The following is an 18,961-nucleotide window of genomic DNA, read 5'->3' as shown; positions in this document are numbered from 1 at the left end:
TTAACGTGCGTCTGTTAGTTATGTAAAACGATTTATAATAACTCAAAAAGGAACACATCGGAAAAATACAATAATTATTAAACAATCTCTTTAGATTATAATTCTATTGATTAATCGGATGAATTACGAGGACGTTTAACTAAAGGTTAGAGCGTTTCGAAATGCAAATTTCTGAATGTAATAATTGCATTATAATAGTCTGAACTGTATTACAAATTCAAAGTTTTTGCTCATAGTAATATTTATATAAATACATTTATTTCAACATTTACTGATATGAGAGTATTGGTCAAAGTACATTCAAATCGAATTTTGGTCAATAGGAGGGCGCAAAAACAATTATCCCTTCTCAGAATTCAAAATTTTACGTCAAAAGCAATAAAATCGTGTTGGTGCCGACGCAGTGGGAACGTTCGGTAATTAAATGGCACACAAAAACAATGTTCTTCCAGAATCTACGGATTGTGACTCGAGTGAATCATATACAAGCATAACTTATAATGCAGAAACGTCCTGAAAAATACACATCGATACAGTTTTATTTCCTATAGAATGATTGGTCAAGCACACAGTAAATTTCGTTATAAAAAGCGGTATGGGTTGCTTTCAATTATTTTAATAAAATTCAAAAACATTGTCATTTTATTTTAGCATATGATTCATCCATAATATTGAGGTCAAACAATGTGTTATTTTTAACAAATATATCTAAATGGTATTTTTTGTATCTTATAAATATTCTAAAGCACTTTAATAACTTTGTTCTCGATTATCTCAAAATACGCATTTGATTTATACGTTCTTAATACCCTGATATAACACAACGGTAAAACGATTCTTTAATATTTTTACTATTAAAAAAAGAAATGCGTCATTATTGCTTGCAAAAATTTCCACGACTGCAAGAAAATTGTTTTTTTTTTCGATCATTGTTTAGTCTGAAGTACAGCAACGGTACAGTGGTCAAGGTCTCAACTTTTTTTCTGGAACTAGTAACAAAAAACATTCATATTATTGTTACTATGCTTACATAATAATTTTTCTAGAAAATTTTGTCACATATTAACAAATATGTTACAGTAAATCTTAATGCCAATTAGTACAACTATAATAAAAACATGTTATTTAATTAAAATAAAACATGCACCCCACAAAGTCAAAAGCACTATCAGATTTATATGCTGTTATATAGCATAAAGAATGGTGTAACACGTAAAAGACTATTCAAAATATTATGTATTCCCGTGCGTTAGCAACGCATTATTTCCCCCATTGGGAATTAACTATCTACAAACTATGCAACCCCAATATTGCCCCTGAACACGAAACATATAATACATCAAATTCCTGTTTATACTACACATAGACAATGTTCATGATAAGATCATGTATGCATAATAAATTTTATTATATTTTTAATTAAATGTTTGAGGCCTTTAAGTAGTGAAATCGAATTTGTAGAGGGTAAAAAATAGTAATAAGAAGCAAATCAACGTGTAGGAAAACTGCTTTCGATTACATTTAAACTCTAAAACACACTTACTCAATTACAGTATTTTTAAATTAAATATCAAGATAAAAAATCTTGCATCTGTTTTGGGTATCTCAATTTTTAATAATTTTGGAAGGTTTGGAACGCTCTGTGCGTATATGAATTTTTTTCTATTGACGGTGAAAAGATTCTTTATTTACTTTAAAATTACATTGAAGTAAACAAATAAGCAATGCATGTCTATGTACCTAGATTTACTGATATGATAGGAATAAAACTCTGTATAAAGTGAATCGTTGATGGATGAATCATTTAATATAATAATAAAATTTATATACATCTATTCAATGTATAACAATGATAAACCACTCTAAAATTTGTAAGAAATTGCGTCTCCAGTTTCCAATAAATAAGGAAAATGGTTATGCACATATAGGAAAACGTCCCTGGCCTTGAAGCATCCAAGATATTCCTCGGATGCGGGAGCCCCCGATCGATAGACCGTTACTACGAGAGCAAAACCGCACACGTCGGCCAAAAAATTAGCCTGAGGCCGATAGGCATTACGAAATTAACGAACCGTGAACGGGAAATTCGACCGTCGCACTGGCAACACAGACCGACCGACCGGCTACTCTTTCCGCCGAATTTATACATTTAATAATGATAATAATTCAATGTTAAATAATGAGAAACGTGCAAACGACGTTCCGCATTATTACGATAAATTAAACGCGTTCGCAATATCGTATTTTATACGATTAAAAAGTTGGAAAGAATGAAGCTTTAGGCGGTGAATTTTTACGGTGCGAACTAACCCGCGCGCGCGTAATTCGAATTAATCCGCGCTCTAAATAATTAACATGAATATATTAAATTATATACTGCGCAACGATTGTGAAATTTCTCGCTTAGCGGCTTAATCATAGATATATAATATTTCTACATTTACATAATATTCTTCAAGTAGTTAGTACAATAAAAAGGCGATTTGAAAATAAATTTCTAAAGTAATAATTTTTTTTTTAAGACTCAGAATATTAGGGGCGAACTCAACATTAATGGCACCGTATGTTTATGAGGGTTTATTAAAATAAAAGAAAAGAAGAAATAGACACAATATCACAAGTATTTTTAATATTTTTTCCCTCTCTCCATTGAGTACTAAATCTTGCAAATCTATCTTATGAGCAACATATTATATTGCATCTAAGATTAAAATCTCTTATATGTAAAATTTTACGCATGCTAAATAAAGTTGAAAGAACGCAAAATAAATCGTTTTATTTCCTTATACATTTTATGAGAGACATAACGACAAAAAATATCTTTCAATCGCATTCTTCCCGCTTATCAACACAATCTTCTTTGATATCATTTTTTCGTATCTTACAAAAGAACCCGCTTGACTGGATTCGATCCAGCATTAAAAAAATACAATACGAGTCCTTACAAAACATATTTTTTATAAATAATAATCGCATCACCCGCACAGAATAGTAGTGTCACTTGAAAAATCGCCGGTCGTCAAAAAATACGTGACTCGATAAAGAAAAAGAGCGTACTAGATTTTCCTCCCCTTTTCTTGCATACATATATACATATGTATGAAGTTACATACATGGGATAATAAATATCGCCATAATCGCCCAGACCCTCAGAGGGACAGGTGCGGTTAATTAATTGCAATCTCTGCAAGGTGATGGGGGATCGCTAAAAGGACATGTGTTACTCGGTTAGGTTCAATAAACTTTTGGTAATTGTTGTATTGACTTTTGGAAATGATCATTCGATACGTTTATCAATCTCAGACGTGGCGCCTAAAACTCGACGAACGTTGAACAGATCGATTGCGCGTTTCTTGGACAGTAACGTTCATTCATATGACTGTCGGCATGCAGTTTTAAGATGAATGATCTGATGAGTGGTGAGGAATGCGTGAGAATCAAGATGTACTCATATCCGCGTACAGATGGCCCTTGAATCTTTTTCTTTATTCTATGAGTAGGTACTCGAGGACTCCTATAAGTTTCCTTGTGACACAAATATGATTCAGTGATTTTCAGTTGCGGTTTATACAAAATTACTGTCATTGATTCACACACACAAGTCTAAAAAATCATTTTGTTAACTGTTCAGTCTTATAGATTTATAATACATAAAACTATAGCAAAAATAATCTGTCGATTATTGTATTATAATGAAACAGATAGGAGAAAAATCTATGGCGGGTTTTGTGGACTACTGATACAAAATAATAACTGACTTAAATTTCATTGCATAATTTAACCCTTTGAGTAGTGAATTAATTTAAACATATTTGTTAATTTGTTAGTATACATCTGGGAGTGAGTTAATTTTACGCATTTTTCCATAATTATTTATATTGCATCTATAGTAAATTATATAAAAATGAGTGTTTCTTAACTTTGATTATTTTATTATTTTTTTGTATTAGTATGTTTAAATAATATATTTTAACATATTTTTAATCAAACATCATTTCGTTAATTTATTTTAAATATTTTTTATATATTTTTTGGACTTTGTGGATTTTTTTATATCAATTCAGAGGCTCTAAATATTTTTTTTATAAAATTAATATAACATATTTATTGTTATGTTAATTTACGTGGTATTTAAATAAAAATATGCTATTGACTCAAATAAAAAAAATATTATAAAAAGTTACAGTAAGTACAGTAAATTAAGTATTAAGTACAGTTAACCCCTCTATAGCGTATGCGGCAGTCCCTCCTATAGCGTTCCGCCGTATAGCGTACTTTTTGTTACTGTTTGTACCTTGACATTGCTATATATATTCTGTGACAGGTAAAACGCCGCCGCGCTATAACATTCCAGGGATATTAATCAGAATACAGTAAGAATACACTCGGTGTCAATACAATTTCATCAGATATCCGAAAATAAAAAGGGCTTATAAGCGCGTATTAGGAATATACTTCCATCAGAAACTTAAGACAAAACCACCACTTCGTTTCTTACTTGGAATAAACAAACCACCCGAATATCGACCGAGACGTCCTGTCGTCTGGACGAAGTACCGTTACAAGACATAGCATGCTTTATCTCTTTCTTCGTTGTGTGCGACACCCCTCCCACTTTTATTTCTAGGGGATCGGCGTCAGTTCTGGATTGTTAAATGAATAAATTTGATTAACCTACAATACTACTAACTTCATTCCATAATTTTACTACTTATGTATCTGATTTTTTTTAATTTCGCGCAGAATTTCAACGATCTTTAATATAAATATAATTATTATAGTCATTATTAAATGTGTTCCTACTATTGTTGCTTCCAAAAGCAATAAAATATTTGTATTTATTATAAGAAAAGGGCATTATTATATAATAAAAATAAAATGGTAAATATTTCTTTAGAAGCACAGGGTAACACCCCCACGGTGTATGGCTGAGAGGCAAATAGTAGTGGATTCTAATTAGAATGTAACGGTAAACCGTCGAGCTCGATAGGGAATCTTATGATGCGTACCGTCGAACAAATGAATCTAAATATCAAATTTTATTCACTTATAACATTTGAATAGTTGCGTTTCAAAGATACATAAATTTTAACACTCGCATCCAAAACATAATTGAATTAACTCAATCAAGTTTGATACATATAATAAAATCTGCAATATAAGTTAATGCCACAATTTATTTTCCAAACAGATTAAGAACCCCTGTTTTAGAGCGTCTCGCGGTCCAAGTAATATGCAACATTCAACGCCATCACCATATCTTGAAAGTATCCATTCCACCCCATATAATACAATGGAGAAAGAAAAAAATAAGAGATTCAAATTCTGACTTTCTTTAAGCACTATATATGATAATGCTGTTTTTGCGTTAATAGTGACTAGACGACTTTTAATAAAATAAATGGCGAAGTTTGTGATAAACAGTCTACATTGGCAGATCGTGATCGATACAATGCGAGATTATGTCAATTCGTTTATAATAACGATGGCAAAATTACAGCTCATTTATGTAACCGACAGCCCGTTTTGCGATTATACACACGTACGTAACTTGTCACGAGTCCCGATTCACACACGAACGTGACATTACACGATGAGGTGGCCACTGGTTCAAACCTATATCCTCCACAAAAGAAAGCTTATAAGAATTGGCGCGTCTTCCATTTGTCACGATGAATGACAACACTAAGCGATCAGAAAGGACCGCCTATTGTGTATTTCATAGATCGATATAGCTTCTATAATTTATGATATGTAGTAGTAGTTTTAATTTAATATTAATTTGACGATTTACAAAAAAATAAAAAATGAGCTTAGGTTGCAAACCCCCGCTGTTCGCACGAGGGTTGATATTCGGCAATAAAGTGATAATCAGGGAACAATGGGAGAAGAGCGACGGACATTTGTCAAATATTGTCATCGGTGACGTTTGATTATCGCAATATATGAGTTGGGGTGTTGCCAGGTGATAGAAGTAAATCGAACGATAAGGGGAAAAAATATCATAAACTCATATTATGTATAAACGTTTTCGATCCCTTTGATTGTGTTGTCATATCTACACAGTACAGTTTTCATTCTAATTTATGATTTTTCTTTTTAAAAAATCATTTTAAAGACACACGTTACTTTAAATGTGGGTGTGATAAAAAAAACACAAGTCCATGATCAAGTTAAGAAATAAGTATATACTTTTGCAATCTGAACTCTTGGTACTTTGATATTTCCTCTACAATCAACACTGGGAAATGTGCTTAAAACCCAATCGGAAATATTAATTTAAAGTATATCTACAAACGAGTGCCATAAAATGCTGATAAAAATCAAGACATCATTTTTACGTTTTTCTACTAGAAAAAGATTTGGAAACTAGTAAAATTCTCCACGTCCCAAATTACGTATGTACACGATTAGTTTCGTCACAAATACATACATAAAAGTTTCGCTTAGCAGCTGTAAATATGTTACATTTATTTTTCCTAATAAATCATCTTCGTAAATAACCGTATAAAAAACAAATAATAATTAACAAATAAAAATAAAAAATCTTAAGAAATTTCACTCGATTCCCGAGTTACAAGCAAATTACAACCATCAAACAAATTAAGACCATTCCTTAGTCAGAAAATTCATGACATTTTGCGAGACATTGATGATCAGCTCAACGAAAATTTCACTGAAGCAAAAAATTAACTCGAAAATTAACGGGTCTTACAAATCGATGAATGTACAGACATTCGGCAACAAAGCTCAACTAATTTCATTTATGCGAATCATTAGATCAGTTTTTCTATTGCTGTGAATTCAATTGCATCTTTCTCACTAATAATATTATTATTGTAGCTGTCGGTCCCTCACTATCGTAAGGTACCGCAGCTAGTGAGTGTATGAATACCGGACCCTCAACTTTTTGGGTTATAAATAGATTATTGATTCGTTTTATTTATTAAACTAAGATATTGAAACCATCGTGTAGCTGTGTGCTATATTTAAATAAAAAGTATAAATTAAATGTAAAGGTTCACAACACTGCGCAATTTTATTATTATTTCTGGTTGAGTTAATATTAATACATTGAAATAAAATGTTCAATTTCTGTTAAAATTTCGCAAGTGCGCGTTTGATAGATACGCAGTTAATCCAAGCACATTTTCAACCGTTCCCGCGTTACTGTGTAAATTTGCACACTATTAGAACAACTTAACCCTTGTAATCGTTTTTGTACTAGGTAGGTAGCCAGCTCGGGAAGAATAAAAAATGTTGAATTTTTATTAAAAATTAAAATTGGCAAACACAATAAATCTTAAAATATGAAGTATAGTTCAAAACGATAAAAAATATCTATTTTGAATCCCTAATAAATTAAAAATAGTGAAAAATACTAGATTTATTGTAAAGCTGTATGATTTTAAAAACATTTATATTAGTGTTGTACAATTTTAATCATTAAAATAAATTTTGTAGTTTCCTCTTAAACACGCCAGTAAAAGAGATTCTTAATTTGGTGGTTTTTAATGGCAGCACTTTTAAAATTCACAATAAAAGCAGACCGAAAAAAAATTATTAAATTATACGAAATGGACAATCATAGTGAAATTTTCTTACACAGTGTTAGTTAAAAAGAATACAAAATGATACAGCTCTTAAATTAGAGACAATATAAACAAAACTTTAGTTTGATTCCCTACATACGACAAAACAGGTATTTTGTTGTATGTAGGGACTCAAACAACTATATATACGATAATAGTTTATAATTGATATGCTGGATGTTACTAATTTACTTAGTAGTTATTGATTATGTTCACCCCGTTGTAACGCATTGGGCTAACACCGATCATATTGCATTAAAATATTTACAAAACATAATTATTTATAAATTTACTCAATCAATATACTGCGCAGTAATACAAAACATATAAAATTAGCTTGTAATTATTAAAAAGAAATGGTAATTAATAAAATAACTAGGGAAAACATTTTAGAAAGAATCGTTAAATTTATTTCTATTCAGTACTAATTATCTATGTATATACATATTGTACATATATTATGGGATTTTTAGAAAATTAATTTTATGCTGATGAGATATATTTAATTTTGTTGGAATTTTTATTTAGTGTGCCACAAAATAAATTCTTCTTACCCAGTGCTTCGTAAGGTAAAAAGGTTTAGCAGACGCAACATTATGTTTATTATAATCCATCAATCGTGCAAGTTATAACTTTTACTATTCTTTGTTATTACTAATAATGAAAGGCTATGAAAGATTGGATAGTGATATAATAATAAGTTTGCAATAAATCCGTAGTGTACTTCAAAAGGTTAAACTTGCGTATATTACTGAAAATACATATATAAAGTATTTTTCATGTCTAAATTTGAATTTTACATGTTTAATTCATAGCTACGCCTTATCAAAAACTCTCATTGGGAAAACATCAGGCTGAAAAGCAAACAAACCCCACCCGCATAAGTCCTAAAGCCACCCACGAGAATCCAAAACATTAAATTATGGACCATTATGCAAATGTAGGATAGTTTTGGAAATACGCACGAGAAGAATCAATCATTGTAACGGCGGTGGAAATTTGCTCGAAACGAGAGGTGGAAGAGGAGGAGGCCTTTTGTCACTTTTCTGAGCGCAAAAAAATGACAGAATAAAGAATGAAAAAACTAGATTATTTACGGTTATTTCCGTAACGGTCCCGGAGAGCGCGCGCTCGCGTTATCTTTATGGCCGGCGTATTATCGAGAACTTCGGAACGATAACGCGACCTGGAAATGGTTTTTCGCGAAAAATACACATATACCCCATTGCACAAATGAAAGTGTAGGAGCACGATTCGACGATTGACAGTTTCGGTCCTGGGGCGTTCTTATCGCGAATGTGCTTCTCCACGCATGACACAAAAAAGAACTATCTACGAGTTGGCTTTGGTATAAATTAGATAGAAAAAAGAGCACACTAACTGTTTTTTGATAAGATAATAGTAATAACAATGAACATAATTTGTCTGCCAATGTAAATTTCCATAAATTAATATCAAGAAGTTATTGTTAGTTCATATTAGTAAAGAGGATGGATAGCCGAAAGAATACATTGTTATGCCAAAGATATTTTATAAGCTGCGTTAAACATCTCAATTCCACAAACCACAAGCGTAATAATAATTATTCTTGTTGTAAATTTACAGACCCGAAGTTTTTTTTTAGATTTAGAGAGCAATTCTGACGACCTCTCAATAATTGACGTTTTACTAAACGTATTTATTTGTCGACGTTAAGTGAGTAACCCAAAAACAACTTATTTCATAATAAAGCTACTGTATATAGCAATCATTCCTTGTGAAGGATTCTAAGATATTATATGTGAAAGAATGTGGATAATTCAGCTTTGAATATTAATATTATCTAAACACACTTAGCGCATATAAATATGCGCGGTCCGGTGATGTACACTTATTATACATTTCAAAACAATTATTATATTTAGACAAGATTAAAACGTGACGATTATTGTAATATGAGCGTAAAAACTAGTAAATATGTTGGGCATCGGGCCATGAAATGTTTACATAAGACTTCACTTATAAATCTGTATCATCCATCTTTGTATTCATTCGTCAAATTTATTCCAGATATTTTTTTTCCACAATTGTAAGGGTATAGCAATAAAGAAAATAAATTATAGCAAAGTAATACAAAAACCAGTTGTAAGCCTCTTGTCAATCCGGTGCAAAGAAAAATCTCCGATTTTGCCCCTCCGAATTGATATCCAATTTTTTAACAGAATATTTATTTTTATCACGTTTGCTTATTATTATATATTATTTATACATTGTAAATATCCAACTTACTATGTAAATATATTAGTAGGAAGTACTATGAATATATGATAATCTACATATATATGGAGATATTCAAATAATAAGGCAAAGGTATGCTCCACTTAATATGCAAAAATCTACGCAAATAAATTATCTGCATATATGTTTTAAATATTTTTTTTTCGGAACCCAATGCTTAAAATACGACATACAATAACCGCCAAAAACTGATCGTATTGAAAAATGTGCAACAAATGTTAATTCATAATTTGTATTTAAGCTATACGCATATTTTTAAATCACGTAGTAAAAAAAACGCAGAAGTGCGGGAACGGTCAATATAATTCACTGGATTCCACCTATTCTTCTATATTTTTAGCGCACCTGAATATGACTCATATTTGTTAAATCTAACACTTAAAAATTCGTATAGAGCGATATAAATTTGACTTGTAACGATATAACTTCAGCTTTCTAATCAGATATTGAATAAATGATAAACTCCATATTTATGGAGATATTCAAATAATAAGACAAATATATGCAAAAGCTACCTAAATATGTTTTAAATAATATATTTTTTTGGAATCCCATGCCTAAAATACGGCAGTCAACCTCCAAAAACTGATCGTATTGAAAAATATGTAGCAAATGTTAATTCATAATTTATATTTAAGTTGTACGCATATTTTTAAATCACGTAGTAAAATAACGCAGACTAATATTAGCGAAATCTAACACTTTAAAAATTGTATTGTTTTTAAATGAATATTACCGAAAAGCAGAATCTTTCCTCCAAAGAGTAATATTATTATTAATGAACATTTTTTATTAATTACCTACAAATAAAACATATCTTTGCTTTTACGCGATTATTGCTTTGATATCAAATAATCGTATTTGTATTAAATAATTTTTCATAGTTTCTCTAAAAAAGTGAAAAATTTTATGATATTTTTTAGAAACCAAACCACCCAAATGCAAAGTGTTTAAATTCCAGCGTAACGAACATAAAAGTAAAAAAGTGAGCGAGCACTAAGCCTCCCTCAGGCTGATTAAGTGTATATAAACGGATAAACAGCGCTCAAATTATTAACTTTCGATCGAGTCTCACTCCAGACAACATCATTAAGAACTTAAACCGAGTTCGGATAAACTCCGCTTCTCTCTTCACGTCAAAATTCATAATTATATAACTTTAACGTGACTCAAAATTAATTAAAAACAAAAATAACTTTTTTTTTGTATTTAAATAAACAAAGACTATGTTGAAAAAATAATACTGATAACCTGCAGCGACAAAAACGGCGACGCAAATCTACGAATCCATTCGATTGCGAAATTGTTTTAAAAAAAAATACAGCGTTCGACAATAATTCACGTGTCAAGAACACCCTTGGTTTCGATCGAGCTACGTGGAGAGCTTTTGAGACGCGACCGGAAGCGGCGTTATATAGAAAAATACTCGGACCGGAAGTTGAGGAAAAGCTCTCTCGGCGATTAATAACATAGGAAAACAACGACGCGTTTAGATACATAGACAGTCATCCGGTCGTTGATAACGCGTTCGACGTTAATTTGCCCGTAACGCCGCCATTAGCGGCCATCAAACTGTTTTATTCGGAATAGAGAGGAAGAATTTTATTGCGGCAAATGTTAGTACGTTCGTTTATTACCGAGCGAACATTAAATACATATATAATTTAAGAATAATGTTATTATGCAAACAGTGAAGATGAAAATTAGCAGAAGACGATACAATTATGTATGGTGGCCAACCATATGAATATTAAACGAATGCTGCCGCGACAGGTACATAAATGGTCCAGAGATGAATTTCTGCTTTGCAAAATAATCACCATTTTACCGAAGCTGTTATATAATAGATTTATGCGAGCACATTATGCAATATTATTACTTTTTTTGGCACTTTTGCCACTATCAAACTACTCAGTGGCTAACAAAGTGACACTTTTCAAACCTGTAACATAATATATAATTCATCAAAACATACCAACGACAAAAATACCTTAATTGATTGTGGCAATGGACAATTTTGCTTGATTTTTCTTTACCTGTAAAGAAACAAAAAATACAATTAGGTCAAAAATATTGCAATAGCATAAGCATATAGTATTTTAAAACATAAATATATTTTCCAATCGAAGTTTTGTTCTCAAGCTAGTCATATAAAAGCAGCGTTTTTACAATATTTGTTACTTTTTAATCTCGACATGTGTATACATAGTGTGTGAAGTACAAATATTATAAATCAAACAAATTCTTGAAAGATTCTTAGTATTGTTGATTTAAGTTAACGTCTTTACAAGGTTTTTAAAGATAACAATGAAAACACAGATCTTTGATCTTGAATTTATTATTCAGCCGCACAATAAAAATCAGACCATCGGAGAGAAATATTTTCCAAAAATACGCCTGTTTTATTACACACTTTTACGATTCGTTCTATTTATTCGTGGATTATTTCCACGTTCTCCTTTGATGGCTCAAATCCCAAAGATTGAAGAACCGTCTGAATAAGATCATTCCATCGTATGGTTCTTCTCAGCATCTCGGCCATAGGCGGAGGAACGCACACTCGAGCATGCCGTAAAACGAAACACAATGGCCGTTATTCATACGTGCACACAACAAATCCGCTTTTCCGAGTTTTATTGGTGAGCTCACTTAAGTCAACATCCTCCGTGCGGTCTTTCAAACAAACTCGTATGTGTGAAGTAAACCTTTCTCGTAAAACAATTTGTAATAAATAATCAAACTTTTGATTTTTCAGTTGTGTTTTTAACGTACATAGATTGTTGTAAAACATCCAATAAAGTCATTGTTATATTTTTTTTAATAAAAGACATATCAATTATGATTTATCTGTCGATACGACCGCGGTCTCAAATAAAGATAAATTATTATCTTGATTTATGGCGTGTGATAGAGAACAATAGGTCGAGAGAGCAGTGATTAATCAAGCTCGCGGTTTGATTTACGATACAAACAACGGTTCACGGGGGTTGACCAGAGTCAACGATCGTTTCGTTACTAATTTTCAATTATTGGGATATCTCAATCCAGATCCTCTCGCGTGAGCAAAGGGGAGACTTGGTCTGCTCTGAATAGTAATACAACATCCAATAAAACTATCATTTGTATATTATGCACGGTTAGTTAATTTGACTAAACCGAGCGCCTATCAAAAAGATCTCATTCGGTTGATTAAACTGATGGAATCAGTGGGCTCTTTGAAGGACGTATGTACATAGATGAATATGTACTGTATACGACTTAAATGAATTTTTAGATGTGCTAAATGATAATCCGTGACTTATACATGAAAAAAATGATTCATTTGAAACGCGTGTAAATTTCCATTACTCATATCTGATATATATTCGCAATATAACATTGTTATTAAATCATTAATCTAATAATATGAATGAGCACGTAGCAAAAAATTGAGAAATTCCTATTGTGATCTATTATCAATATGACGTATAATTGTGGATCATTAGAAGAAATTTTTGGTCATGGAATATTCGTGACTTTCCAACTTAAACACGTCATCACCTTCAGGTGATCTTGTGATTCGGTAGTTCTGCTGAAATCTTTATTTAGGCTGAATACTGTAGAATATGGATGTTTTTTTTATTTTTAAAAATATTGTTTGCTCTTCTTAAGTCTCATAAATAATATTGAACTGATTCAATTGTACACTACGTTTGCAACGTCAATAAATCAATGATTTAATCATCATATTAATTTTCCCAATTTCACTGCACTGAAAAATTATTTTCCTGTACATCAAAATACGTTTTGCTTCTTAACAGAAAACTGTATATTTTATATATTATTCAAAATTAACAGATCAGTAGATAAATCTACTCAATCGTAAATTACATGGAAAAGGCAAAACTACGTTTTAGATACAGAATATCGTTCGAATAAAGTGGTTATTTTCGCGGAACATTTTTGAAGAATTGTCAGAATATCTATATTTCAATGCTCCAGGATTATTGTAGAGCAATCCATTTTGTTACAAATGCTTTTATTGCTAATGTTACTAAATTATTATTTATAGAAATGCAATTGCTGGTCTTTAAGAGCAAAAGTTATGGAGCTCTTAATTTTATACATGCACTGAAATCAAAAATCCAATAGCTAACATAAGTTTATTACATACATTTACAATATCAATAATAAAAATCTTTTTTTTTTTTAATATTTACTTTAGAATATCTTCTTCATTGAATAAATAGCGTGTTATCATACATAATGGCTCTCAAAAAAGTTCTAAATCATTATGTAATTTATACTAGGCTACTTTCAAATAAAGAGTTTGACGACCCCTGCTATATTATTTGATTTATTTTTGTTGAAATGAGATTTTTTAATATCTATTTTTTTATTTAAAGAAAATGACTAATTTTTTTCAAAAGTTAAAACCGCACAAAATAGTGTGGCGACCACACACAGATATCTTATTCTCAAAATTAATTGACTGTGACCAAAATAATCATCCATCAACAAGGAAGCAAAACAATAGCGTAGCCGTAGAGGATGGACCACACAAAAAGCCCTCGTTACGATCCAAAAAATAGCACGCAAGTGTTCTTAATGTAAATATTCTCCGTTATTGAGAGAATATTTCTTTGTTGCGAAACGGTCACGGATATAATAAATCACTGGATCCACAGAACTCCCGTTGAAATGTAATACGACCTTGGACAATGCCCATCAAGCGAATGTCGCTTTCTAAAAGCGTATGCCTATTTCGCTGTTCTAAGAAACGAAGCGAGATCGATGTGTGAGTGTAATTGGTCAGCAGGCTTTACAGCCCTGGATACTTAGCCCTTTGAACCCTAAAGGCCGATAAACCGGCCTGATTTGGTGAGGGATATACCCTAATGTATCTTTATTTCCCTACGGCCCGAAAAATCTATCTTTATTTTCCTACGGCCCGGAATACCGGCCTGCAAAAAAACGTTACGATTGCAAATACATAGATAGATTTTATTCTTCTGTGAATATTTGCAATAGAAGCATGGCACAATGTTATGTGGAACCACAACGCCAAACAGAAAAAGGTTCCCAAAAGAACTGATGGCAAAAAATAAAATGGAGCGTGCCACTCACTCATTGCTATATAATGGAAAAGTAGCTGCCATCGTATGGGTTGATAAGAAATTAATATATTTTTTATCAACAAAATTCATCGACCAGTAGAAGCTACATCAAATAATAGATGTGTTGTATGTTCGAAAACATACAAGCGGGCAAAAAATAAAAATCCCAATGCAAAAGAGAAGGATTTGCCAAAACGCAAAAAAAACGTATACTGGTGCAAATCATGCGAGATCTTCCTTTGCATTGGATCTGGATCTGAAACTATTTTGATGTTTATCATTCCAAAGTTGAATTCTGAAGATAAACATTATATTTAATTTTTACATTAATATATTATTTTTATAAGGAAATATTTTTTTTATTTTTCTCTTTTTTTTGCTACACGAAGTTTACAATTATTATGATTCAAAAAATAGTTTTCTTATTGACAATTGATTTTTGATCGAAATTGCATTTTTAGTCAAATGTTATTTTTTTGGTCAAAAATTGCTCAGGAACTCAGGGATATGGTGATAATACAATGAACGCCTCAGGGTTCAAAGGGTTAAGCTTGGACTCCGATGTGAACAACATACTGTCACGGGCGCAACATACTAGACCTTTGAGGACCTTCCACGGACATCATCCCTGCGCCAGCTTAAAATTATTAATTACATAATAATCTGGATCAGCTAATAAATTATTAACATAATTTATTACATCAAGGAATTCACAGAAATCCAGGGATAAAGTCCGATTTCATCCCAAGATAAGCAAACATGTCAATACAAGAATCCGTAATAACTGTAGATGTTAAAAACATTAAATAACTATTGCGAATAAAATTTCTGCATAAAGTAACTGATTTATATGCGACATATTTTTAACTGCCTCATTGCGTAATTTTTAACCATTAAAATTTAAAACCTAAAATTAATTAACTATGGAATTCAAGAAACATTTTTTGTGTTACCAGGAATTATATATTTACACAGGTGTTTTAACAACTATGCCTTCGCTCGTTATCTTTGAATCTATTTAGTGGAATATTACATATCATAGTATTTCTAATCTATAATATAAACATTTTTTCTTACACTATGCGCTCGTTTATCTGTTAAATCGAGCGCAACTGGTCGCAGCCTCGACGCCTGATTTCATAGTTTATGCTACCACTTTACACCGATACGAGATTTGCAAGTGGAGCGTGCGCGAATAATAAAAGCATAAAACGACAAATAAACTAGATTGCGACGCAGACCGTTTGAGAATCGCCGATCGGGACCAATTCATAAATAATTCAACCGCCGTGTGAAGCTTAGAATGATCCCAGGACGAGACGGAGGGTCAGACGCAGGACAGGACAGGACAATCGGGATGCGTTAATGAAAAAAACACCGCTCAGACCAATCTGACGACGCGATGCACTTTTGGAGAGCTAGATTGGTTGCTCACTCGCAGCATCCGAGGGACCTTTGGACCAAAACGGCGATTTTCTCATGTAAATGTGTAGAGATATCGTCGATTTCCCTTCGGTGCGATCGCGTCAAATTGACCGTGCGGAATCGTTCAGAGCTAAACAATCGGCGTTGTGTGCAAGATTTATGTTTATGCTCGTTTTATGGTGAATATTGTGCTCCGAAGTGAACTTATATATGGTTTAAAGAAAACCTTGGCAATCCGACGCAGCGAATATTTCTGAGAGCGTTTCAAAAGTACAATAGAAACGAGGTTGGGTTATGATCTGTGAAGTTGTCATTCTTCTATCTGTTACAATGTTCAAATGATTATGTCAATTATAATCACGCCATGTTGCACATATTGCAAAAAAATACAATTAAAAATGCGCAATCTTTTCGGAGTAATATTTTTCATTAAATTATTTAGCACATTGTATACGCGGATATACACAAATGCATAGTTGTAAAAATACGTATGTGGTGTACCTATTGCTTCAAAATGGCCAAATTTTCAAACTAGTGGTACCTGTCCGTCTTTATACATAATAAAATTCTTAATTTATGTAGATATGTTTTTTATATATAATATTTTATATCATGCTATTTTTATTATATATGATCATTTTTGTAAAAACATTTTTGAACAACAATATGCCAATAATTCAAGTCAATTATTTCGAAACTTCTACTAGATTGAAAGTTAGGACTATTATTTTAATATGCATAGTGTGAGAACCATTGAAAAAATAACACATAAATTATAAAAATACACCGCAACTATTTAAAAATAATCCTTATAGTTTAAAAATCATTGTCTTAAAAACATTTTTGCGAAATACAGCATTACGCGGAACATAGTTTGGGAACCATCGAAAAATAATTTAAATATATAATTTCGAGGGACTATTTTCTTAATAAATTGCAACTTGTTATTACCATTTTCGGAAAAAAATATTTTAGCGACAGCAATAGTTTGAGAAACATTGAAAAATTATTTATTTTAATTATAAAGATACACCTCAACAAAACTGTAATATACAATTATTTACACATTGAAGATGTTAAAATTTAATTAGTATATAGTAATATTTTACATAATAGTTAAATTTACGAGTGACGCTTATATGAGTGTCCCGGTGTTAACTAATATTTAAAAGTAAATTCAAAATTGGATAATAAATTCGCAAACTTACAAATATTTTTTAACATTTTTTTCTTTCTAAATCTAAATATGTTTTTAAAGTACATGTGTAATAAAGATAAGATAAATATTTTTAAGTTGCATAATTTAAAAAGAATGGTTACATAAATCATTACAAGTTTTTATCATGAAGGTCTATATCTCTATATTCTAGAAGGGCAAAATAATAATTATGATAACAGTGCATAACAATATTTTATCCCACTAAGATAAGATAACTATTTGTATTTGTAGAAACATAAATAATGTGTAAGTCAACACTTTTGTTTCAATAAAATATTTTTAGCTATTTTTATGATACATAGTACAGGCAAAAATTCACGTCAAAAGCAAAAAAAAGCAGTTGGAACGCTCGTTACCGAGCGTTCCCACTGCGACGGCGCCTGCTTTTGACGTGGATTTTTTACTTCTGAGAAAGGATAATTATTTTGTGAGCTCTCATATTGGTCAAAATTCGTTTTAGATATGTTTTATTCGATTCTCACTCGTAACATTGTTATAAAAAGTATTAATATAAACGCTTGATAATCGAGCGTTTTCATCGCGATGGCACGATTTTGTTGCTTTTAACCTGGATTGGAAATCCACTGTATGGATCAATTAAGAATTCCTCCAGAATATCATCATACTGCCACAATATTTTTTTTGAGTGCAAACTCAGTTTTAGATTGCTTATTGTTTCTAAGAAATTTCTAAAGCCAACGTCTTACAGTTCTTTTACTAACAGTACCCTCACCAAATCACAAATTGATATTTCTTGTTGCTTGCGCCGTATTGTATTTTTTAGTTTGAACTCGTACAAAAAAGGATATGTAAATCGACACCATAATACATAAGAGAAAAACAAGTCTGACTACAAATAAGAAATTATTATAAAAAAATGTAATATATCCTATATACAATATATTATTAACGAACTGATTTAGAATACAATTTAAAACCAGTACATACATTCGTTTCCAGGAAAATAATGAATCCATGTTAATAGCCCTCTATCTAGATTTTTTTATTAGCTTATAATATTTTATTTTTGAGTTCTACCTATATATTACATTTAACAATATATCTAATTGTCAACTGTTGAAATCTAGATTCCTTAACGAATTAAAGCCGAATTTAAATTCGGGGCCATCCGATTAACTTTACCCGGATTAATAAGGGTCTACTGCAATAAATTAAACGCTCAGCTTCAATTACGACTTGATTGGTTCAATTTCTAACTCGGCAAAATTAATAACCCCCTAATTAAATCAAAGCAATGATACCTTGACAGGAGACGGACGAGATATCCTTTGTCTTGATTTTCCGCACTCGGAATTTTTTCCCAAATTTTCCGACGCTTCGGATAGTGAAAA

The 18,961-nt window shown here is 31.4% G+C and overlaps 1 protein-coding gene and 1 long non-coding RNA gene across 2 annotated transcripts in view; both read right to left on the bottom strand.

Moving 5' to 3' along the window:
• Positions 1-18,961, bottom strand: part of LOC148237490 (uncharacterized) — a 73,320-nt gene that overhangs the window by 10,004 nt on the left and 44,355 nt on the right. The gene's annotated exons all lie outside the window — the stretch shown is intronic.
• On the bottom strand, positions 1,656-10,131 carry LOC148237491 (uncharacterized). The gene is made up of 2 exons (XR_015812606.1): positions 5,010-10,131; positions 1,656-4,537 (listed from the first exon to the last, which is right to left on the bottom strand). It is a non-coding gene; the product is annotated as an uncharacterized LOC148237491 (long non-coding RNA).

This window comes from Plectrocnemia conspersa, unplaced genomic scaffold (assembly GCF_051122295.1).
Source record: "Plectrocnemia conspersa isolate PC_06_02 unplaced genomic scaffold, ASM5112229v1 ptg000002l, whole genome shotgun sequence".
Taxonomy (NCBI): Eukaryota; Metazoa; Arthropoda; class Insecta; order Trichoptera; family Polycentropodidae; genus Plectrocnemia; species Plectrocnemia conspersa.
This window is presented reverse-complemented; position numbering and strand designations above follow the sequence as displayed.